The sequence below is a fragment of the Theropithecus gelada genome, chromosome 4 (assembly GCF_003255815.1).
Source record: "Theropithecus gelada isolate Dixy chromosome 4, Tgel_1.0, whole genome shotgun sequence".
In the NCBI taxonomy this organism is placed as follows: domain Eukaryota; kingdom Metazoa; phylum Chordata; class Mammalia; order Primates; family Cercopithecidae; genus Theropithecus; species Theropithecus gelada.
Window position 1 is genome coordinate 121,131,107 of NC_037671.1, and position 9,574 is coordinate 121,140,680.

Sequence of the window (9,574 nt, forward strand, 5' to 3'; positions counted from 1 at the left end):
TCCTCTTTGACCCAAACAACAGAAAGTGGACAGTGCTTCATCCTGGAGCCAAGAAGATGAAAGAGAAGTGGGAGAAGAACGGGGATGTGACCAGGTTCTTCCAGAAGATTTCACTGGGAGACTGAAACTTGGCCTGAGGAATTCTTGATACACTGGGAAAACATGCTGAAGCGAACAAGTAAGTGGGAAAAAAACAAAGGTTGCTGTCCTGAGTTCAGATCTAATCAGCCCTGTGTGTGTGTGTGTGTGTGTGTGTGTGTGTGTGTGTGTGTGTGTGTTTGAGTGAATGTGAACAGGACCCCCTCATAGAGGGCTCCTCCTTGGGGTGCCTGTGCTCTCCTATCCTCCTCTCCCTTCTCACTCCTGACTCCTCTTCCTCACTGCACTTGCTTTTACTCCTCTCCTTGTGGATTCACCAGCCTCAAGACTGCAGGTGTCACTGGGTTTTCAGACGTGGAAAAGTGATCTGGGTTCTCCTTCACCATTTAAACCAACATTTGTATCCTTTCTGAAGGCTGAAGATGACACCAAAAAGCCCCTGTGAGCACGGTCTCGATCAAAGTCGCCCTTCTGGCTGGCCACCTGCCCACCACCTACTGTGTATGTCCAGAGGCCTCCAGCAGATCATGATAACACCATGGACCCAATAGCTTTTTCACTGCCTTGATGCCTTTTGTCAACAATTTTACCACTGGTTATTCCTAACATCTTATGCTATTTTCTCTTGGTGCTACCTGATGGAATTTTTGCACTTAAAGTTCTGGCTGACTAAACAAGATATGTCAACATTTTCTTTCTTCTGCTTTTGTTTGGAAAATCAGTTACTTCTTTGAATGGTGACACTGTTCTTCCAAATGATATTGTCAATAAAACAATCATGTTAGACTTCAGGCCTCCAGGATTCCTTTCATGTCCTGAAAGATAATTATTTAAATATCTAATAAAAATTATGTTAATGATTGTTTCCTATAGTAATTTATTACCCTGTACTGATATTTAAATAAAGAGTTCTATGTCCCAAAAACCTACTGAGTTTGGAATTTTGTTGTATTATCCAGTAGAGAATTAATGTTATTTCATTTTTCCTCCATGATAGGGAGTAATAAATGAGTGATTCTGCTAGATTTTGTATGGAAAAAGAGAATCTACAAAACATGACTGAAAAAATCAGAGACAATACAAATACATGGAAAAATATTTCATGCTAATGGGTTGGAAGAATCAATATAGTTAAAATGGCCATACTTCCAAAAGCAATTTATAGCTGAAACATTATCCTTATCAATATCAATGCCATTTTTCACAGAATTAGAAGAATGTAATCTAAAAGCGATTTGGAATTTAAAAAGAGCCCAAATAGCCAAAACAATCATAAGCAAAAAGAACAAAGCCAGAGACATCACATTGCCTAACTTCAAACTATAATATAAGGCTATGGTGATCAAAACAGAATGGTACTGGTACAAAAATAGACACTTAGGTCAGTGGAACAGAATCGAGAACTCAGAAAGAAACCTTCACACCTCCAGCCATGTAACCTTCAACAAAATCAACAAAAATAAGCAATGGGGAAAGACTCCCTATTCAACCAATGGTGCTAGGATAACTGGCTAACCGTGTGCAGAGGAATGAAACTGAACCCCATCTTTCACCATATATGTAAAATATCTCAACATGGATTAAAGATTTAAATGTAAGTCTTAAAACTATAAAAATCCTGGAAGATGACCTAGGAAATACCACTCTGGACCTAGGACCTGGCAGAGATTTCATGATGAAGACACCAAAAGCAATTGCAACCAAAACCAAAAATTGACAAATGGGATCTCATTAAACTAAAGAACTTCTGCACAGCAAAAGAAACTAGCAACACAGTAAACAGCCTATAGAACAGGAGAAATATCTGCACACTATGCAACTGACAAATGTCTAATATGCAGAATCTATAAGGAGCTTAAACAACTCAACAAGCAAGAACAAAAAACCCACTTAAAAAGTAAGCAAAGAACATGAACAGATGCTTTTCAAAAGAAGACCTGCAAGTGGCCAACAAACATGAAAAAATGCTCAATATGAATCATCATCAGAGAAATGCAGATCAAAGCCATAGTGAGGTACCATCTTATACCAGTCAAACGGCAATTCTTAAAAAGTCGAAAAACCACAGATGTTGGTGAAGCTGAGGAGAAAAGCGAACACTTAGACACTGTTGCTGTGAAAGCAAACTAGTCCAGCCACTACGGAAAGCAGTTTGGAGATTTCTCAAAGAAGATAAAATAGAACTACCATTCAACCCAGCAATCCTACTGCTGGGGATATATCTAAAGGAAAATAATTTATTCAATCAAATAGACTCATATGTTCATTGCAGTGCTATTCTCATGAGCAAGGACACAGAATCAATCTAAGTGCCCAGCAGCAGTGGACTGAGTGCACCATGGAAATCTATGCAGCCACGAAAGATAACAAAATCATGTCCTTTTCAGCAACACAGATGGAGCTGGAGGCCATTATCCTAGGTGACCTAACAGAAGAACAGGCAACTGCATACTGCAGGTTCTCGTTTATAAGTGGGGGGCTAAACGTTAAATATACATGAATGTAAAGATGGGAACCACAGACACTGGAGATCACTAGACAGGGGAGGAAGGTGGGGCACGTGGGCTGAAGCACCACCCACTGGGTACCAAGCTTACTGTCTGGGTGATGGGATCGTTGGGACCCCAAGCTGCAGCCTCCCACAATTGACCCATGTAACAAACCTACACGTGTACTCTTTAATCTGTAAAAAGAGTTGAAATTAAAAGTGAATAAAGAAAATAAAATGACACAAGGCAAAAACAAAAAATGGGTTTAACTGACAGGATGAGAGAGAACTCTGCACTATCAACTCTAACTCGGCTCTTAAAAAGAATAGTCATTTAAAATAAGTGTAGGGTACATGATCATAATCTTATACAGATCACATATGATTGTACCAAAACCCTAACATTAAACACTGTGTATGGAATTATGGATAATTGCCACCTTGTTATTTATACCCTTCTTTTTTTGTCCTATTTTCAAGTGACATTTTTTGTTTATCCTCAGGGTCTCATTGCTTCCAGGGGTCTCTTTCTGTACCTACTACCTTCTTTTTCACTGTCCACCTCAGCCCTTCCTCTGGCCTGGGACTGTGGCTTCCTTGGCACTGAAGGCACAAGAACTACATTCAGCCTCAAGAGAGAGGAGGATGCAGGGCAGGCTGTGGGGGTGGTCTCGGCATTGCAGACCAGTCTAACAGCGCTCAGTCTCCATTGCAGACAGCTGCATTTCTCCACCATGTTGGCTAAAACCAAGCCAATCTTGCCCCTTTCTTGATTGGTTTTTGTCTCACTCTTCCCAATTACTTGTTGAAAATTCATATTCTTCCACCTCACATTTCTTTCTACTTCTTGACTTCACAATGTATACTGATTTATTGTGCCCAGAAAATACTGGTCCCACCATGTCCTAAGTTACCATCTAAAGCATAGTGAATGAATGGACAAGAGGCCCCTGCCCCAATCACTGCCTCTCATTTATTCACTCACAGGGTTAGTACAGCCTCAGCAGCAACAGTGGACTGTGCTATGGATGCTTCCTTGAGGAAACCAGACAAAATCCCTGCTCCAGTGGGGACAGCAGGTGAACGTAATGAGCAGGTGCATTGCATCGGGTGTAGGAAGGTGACAGATGATTCAGGGGGCAGGGAACAAGGTTGTGGGGAGGAAGACCGGGAGGGGAACCCCCAGGTCCTCAGTAGCCTGAACAGGAAGGTCTCCAAAAAATTTGACGTGTGAGTCCTGGCTTCAAGAAGGTGAGCATTCCCGCAGGAGGCAGAGCCCACAAATATGGCCTGCAGTGGTCCAGGGAAAATCCAGAAGGTGCCTCTGTAACATTTTCAAGACAACCCTAAAACAAAAGAAATACCCAAGAATGTATTTATTAAGTAATTAGGACCAAGCAATAAATATGTATGACCTAGCAATTTAATCGCCATTTAAGAAAGTATTTCACATGAATTGAAAAAGTTTATTTCATTCTCTTTTTTTTTTTTGAGCTGGAAGGGTTGGGTGTCATTTATTGACAGCAATTTATATACATTTGTTTCCTTCTCATCGTTGTTTCCTTCCCAGCGCAGGCACAGAGCCCTTGAGAAAGGTAGTCTCTGAACCAGGGAGCCAGGAATGCAGGTCGGACACATTTTTGGCAGGCAAGTTCAGCTCCAGCAGGATGCAATCCTTCAAGTTGGAATTCCATTGGGTATTTGAGAGGCACCAAGGTGGGGGGTAGAGAGGGAGTCTCCAACAGGACTCACATTTCAGTCCAAGCCTCCTCATTATCCAAGTCCTTACAAGTTTTAGGACCTTGGGGGACAATAATCAGGCCCATCTGCCTCAACAGGGGCAGATTCTTCAACCTGTGTCCAGTTCACACACACCTGCTTCCGCTGGTCACACAGTTCAAGAGAATCAGCCTTATGTTAAAGGACAGATCGCGTCTTCTCTGCCCTTCCCCGGCACTTCTCTTCAGCGACATCTGTGCAGGAACTGCTGGGAAGATGGATACATAGACACTGGTTACATTTGTTGTGATGCAGTCATTCTATGCACTATCATGCAGAGATAAAAAGGAAAAGAATCTGTATGTGCTGGTCTTGGAAGATCTTCAAAGTGTGTTATTTTGGGATAGAATCTGCATGCAGCAGAGTGCCTATGGGCTTATCTTTGTTATAAAAACCAGCATTGATACATACACACATCTGTACTATTAGTAAGGAAAACAGTGTTTCCATAACTTATTGCTAGTCTGTTTATCCATTTTAGGAAAAATCAGTGTAGTTGAAAAGCCATGGTGGCAGGAATTGGTCATCATCAGCCCAGATTCTACACTTCCCTACACATCGTCTTAACTGAGGTTGCCCGAGGAACAGGATGTGGAATGCAGCAGTCATGTTTCAGAGAGAAACCTAGAGTCAAGCTAGACCAGGGGTCTTACCCTGACCTCTGCCTCTTCACCCAACCCCTACCTGGTCAGGCAGTGACCCTGAAGGGGCTGGGACAATGCTGAGAGGGCAGTGAAATGGGGAGGCAATGGTGAGAGCACCCAGAGCACCCAGACCCCACAGCATCGAGGGAGGAGCTAGTGTGCTGTTGGGAGCTCTGGGAAGGCAGGGAGCCTGGGTGCAGCACTCACTGCTCCTCTTATCTGGGACAGGATTGTGGTGGATGATGAGAAGAGTTTCCTGAAGAGCACAGTTTCCAAGCCTGGCAGAATGACTCACCCCGGTTGCACTCACAGCCAAGACCCACTCAGCCTTTGGACCAATCTACCGCAGGGGCTGGTAAAGTCAGGAGTGTGAATACTACTGAGCCTTCTGCCAGGGCATAGGGAACAGCAGCCAGAGGATGGCCAGCAGGAGGCTCAGACTACCCTAACCCCAACTCTCTCACTTTGAGTGGGGAGGAAGCCTTGAGCCCAGGGTGTTGAGGTTTCAGTGAACTATGATCATGCCACTGCACTCCAGTGCAAGACAGAGCAAGACTCTGTCACACACAAGCTCACACACACAAACTAAATTGTGGTATAATACACGTAACATGAAAGTTTCCATCTTAACCATTTTTAAATGTAAAAGTTTATTTTTCAAAATGCAGTATTTTCACCTGCCTGAGCAGTCCTGGACCTTCTTCATCTGAATGTTTTCTTCCTAAAACAAGGACCACTTTAAATCAGACTTTGTTAGCTTTCAATAGCTGTTGTTACAAATTACTACAAATTTAGTGTCTTAAAACAACATACATTCATCCAGGCATGGTGACTCAGGCCTGTAATCCCACCACTTTGGGAGGCTGAGTTGGGCAGATCACTATGTCAAGAGATTGAGGCCGTCGCGAAACCCTGTCCTACTAATAATACAAAAACTAACCGGGCGTGATGGCATGTGGCTGTAGTGCCAGCTACTCGGGAGGCCGAGGCAGGAGAATCGCTTGAACCCAGGAGGTGGAGGTTGCACTGAGCCAAGATTGTGCCACTGCGCTCCAGCTTGGGTGACAAAGCAAGACTCCGTCTCAAAAAAAAAAAAAAAAGAAAGAAAGAAAGAAATACATACATATATTAAAAAGTATATGTAAGTATATAAGTATACGAAAATAAAACAGACATCCCAGTGTTGTGTGTGCCTACCTGCACCCCCCAAACCCACACTGTGGGTTACTAGGCACTAGATTCCAGCTGTGGGTTACATCTGGAGAGCCCCTTATTGCTCCCCATAGACGACCAAAGCTGTATAGATGATTGTGACTGTGAAGACATGTTTATGCATTGTAGAACCAGCTTAATATGTGAAATGGTAGATATTATTCAAGGGTGCTAGTCTAAACCAACAATCAGAGGTTTGTTCAGTGAGAAGTGATCTTACACATGGTCTGTCAAATAGGACCACACTTTTTGCCTCCAGGACTTTGCACATACTGTTCCCTCTGCTGCGATTGCTCTTCCTGTGGCTCTGTGACCAGCCACTTTCTTGTCTGTCTTGGGATTTTGGCATAAAGTCATCTCAGAAAGGCCCTCACTGACCACCAACCATGCTAATGCAGCCTCCGCCCCAGTTACTCTCTGACTCAAAGCCATGCTCATTTCTTTCAAAATCCTCTTTTAACTAGCTCGTTTATTGATTTAACTTTTGTTTTCAGAGACAGGGTCTCACTCTCTTTCCCAGGCTGGAGTACAGTGGTGCGATCATAGCTTATTGCAACCCTGAATTCCTGGCCTTAAATAAGGGATCCTCTCACCTCAGCCTCCGGAGTAGTTAGAACTACACACATGACTATTTTTTTTTAATCTAAAAATTTTTAATATGTAATTTTAAAAATTTTTTTTTTGTAGAGATAGGGATCTTGCTATGTTGCCCAGATGAGCCTGGAACTCCTGGCCTCAAACTCTCTTCCTACTTCGATTTCTCAAAGCACTGGGATTACAGGTGTGAGCCACTGTGTCCAGCCACTGATTTAAATACTCGAATGTAGATTTTCTTCCCAACCAGACCACAAGTCCCATAAGGTTAAAGCCAGGTCTGGACTGTCCAGTGTGGTTTCTCTACAGCCTTGAATGGGGGCAGCCGCAAAGCAGACTGGATTAGTTTTCCATTGCAACATAATAAATTGCCATAAACTTGGCAGCTTAAAGCAATGTGCTTTTATGATCTCACAGTTTCTGTGGATAAGAAGTCTGGGCATAGCTTAGCCAGGCTCTCTGATCAAGGTCTCAAAGGTGGCAATCAGAGTGTTGGCTGGGGCTGGGGTCTCATTTGAGTCTTGGCTCCTCTCCCATGCTCCTGTGTCGTTGAAAGAATTCATTTCCTTGTAGCTATAGAACTCGCAGCAGCTTGCTTCTTCAAGGACAGTGGGAGAGCATGTCTCTGGCTTCAAATCTCTTCCTTCAAAAGCCTGAGATTCTCTTTTAAAGAGCTCACTTAATTAGGTCAGGCTCAACTAAGATAATCCCCCTTTGGATGAAGTCAGAGTCAACTGGTTAGGGACCTTAATTGCATCTGCAAAGTTCATCTCTGCCACATAATCTAATCTAATCACAGGAGTGAAATCCCATCCTACCAGCAAGTCCCACCTACATGCAAAGAGAGGGTGTTACACAGGGTGTGTTTGCTGTGGGGATGGAGATCTTGTGGGCCATCTAGAAAATTTTGACTACAACATTGGCTCTCAATACATTTGTTGAATGAATAAAACACCTGCCCTTCCAAATGCCTTCCTTGATTTAAGATATTTCCTTTGCCAGGAGTTCTTTCCATCTTGCTGCCAACTTTACTTGTCAAAATCTCATTTATCCTCTGGCTCAGATTCGCTTCTCATTCATGACTTCCTCACTGTTTCAGGCAGGCAAAGGTTAGGATTTACCTTCCTTACTACATATGTGAGGCCAGATGCTTTTTTAGTTGTAACATTCTTATATAGTGATACACATGTACATTTACATAAAAGAGATCACATGGTTCCTGTTGACAACTGTGGACACTTTTTTCTTCTCTGCCCTTCCCCTTCCATCTGCCCCTCCATTTCCAAATACAACTTGTATTTAAAAAAAAAAACACATATCTTTCCATGTTTTCCTTTGTATTCATATAATCCCATAACCCTACAAAGCTCATTTCTCTCTCTCTCTCTCTCTCTCTCTCTCACACACACACACACACACACACACACATATAAAAGGAACTTTTTTTTAAGGGAGGATGAGTCATTGTTTTAGAAAAATGTTATCATATGATATACATTTTTCTGCATCTTGATTTTCTCACTCAATATCTCATAGAAATATCTTCGAGTCATCTTGCATAGCTCCAAATTAAAGTTAGTTCCTTACAACAGATGTGCATTATGTCATGGAGTGAATATACTCGCAAAGTACTCAGCCATTCCCCTGGTAATAGGAATTTGTTTTGCTTTTGGTTCTGCATCACTATGAACAACGCTGCAGTAAATATCTTTGTACATTTTGGTAAAAATAGAATGAATCTTCAACGGTTCAAGAACTGGGTGTATGTACTTTTAACGATTTTACTAAATGCTGCCAGATTGCCTTCAGAAGAGATTGCATATTCCACGTTTCTACTAGACTGTTGGAGAGTACATTTTCCCCACAGCCCAGCTGCAATGGTATTTATGGCACTTTTAAATTTTTGCCAGTGCGCTAGGCATAAAGCCATAACTCAGAGTTGAATATGAAATTTCTTGAATACTGAGGAATTCAAACTTCTTTTCTTTTCCTTACTTGTTTTCCTTTACTTTCTTCTTTTTTTGCTTTTTCTTCCTTCCTCTCTCCTTCCCTCCCATCTTTCCTTATTTTTCTTTTTTAACATTGAGATTTGCTCTTCTGGGAATGGTCTCTTTATAACCTTTGCCTCTTTCTGGTTAGTTTGTAAGAGTTCTCTGTATGTAATAGAAATTAACCCTTTATCTATCATTTACCTTACAATAATTTACAGATTTATAGTGTATATGTATATTTCATTTACATAATCTGGCAATGTATAAAATTTTAATATTCAAATATGCTAATTTTTTCTTTTATTTCTTCAAGATTTCCATTCTTGGTTTGTAAGATGTCCCTAACCTTTAGATTGTATCTGTAGTATCCTAGATTTTCTTGCAAAATTTTAATTTTACTTTGTATAATGAAGTCTTCAACTCATTAGAATTTAACTTCATAGAAGACATGAGATAGGAAGGCATTTTAATTTTAACCTTAATTTTATTGCAAATGGGAAACCAGTTGTTCTGGCATCCTTTGCTAAAGAAGTCACCCTTTTTCTTTTCGAGTGAATTGCTGTCTTAAGTTACCTGGTGGTTTCTTGGGAGCTCAGCCAGCATCGTGAATGTTGGGTATAAGTTTTGTTTTCTCTTTAGCCAGCTTGAGTGAACAGAGCATCCTAGGGTGTCTCTGCTTTGTTGGTTTACCCATTCATTTAACATTAGTTGCCATCTATTATGTCCTAGGCTGAAAAACATGCCCATTCTATGTCCTCTAGGTCTTT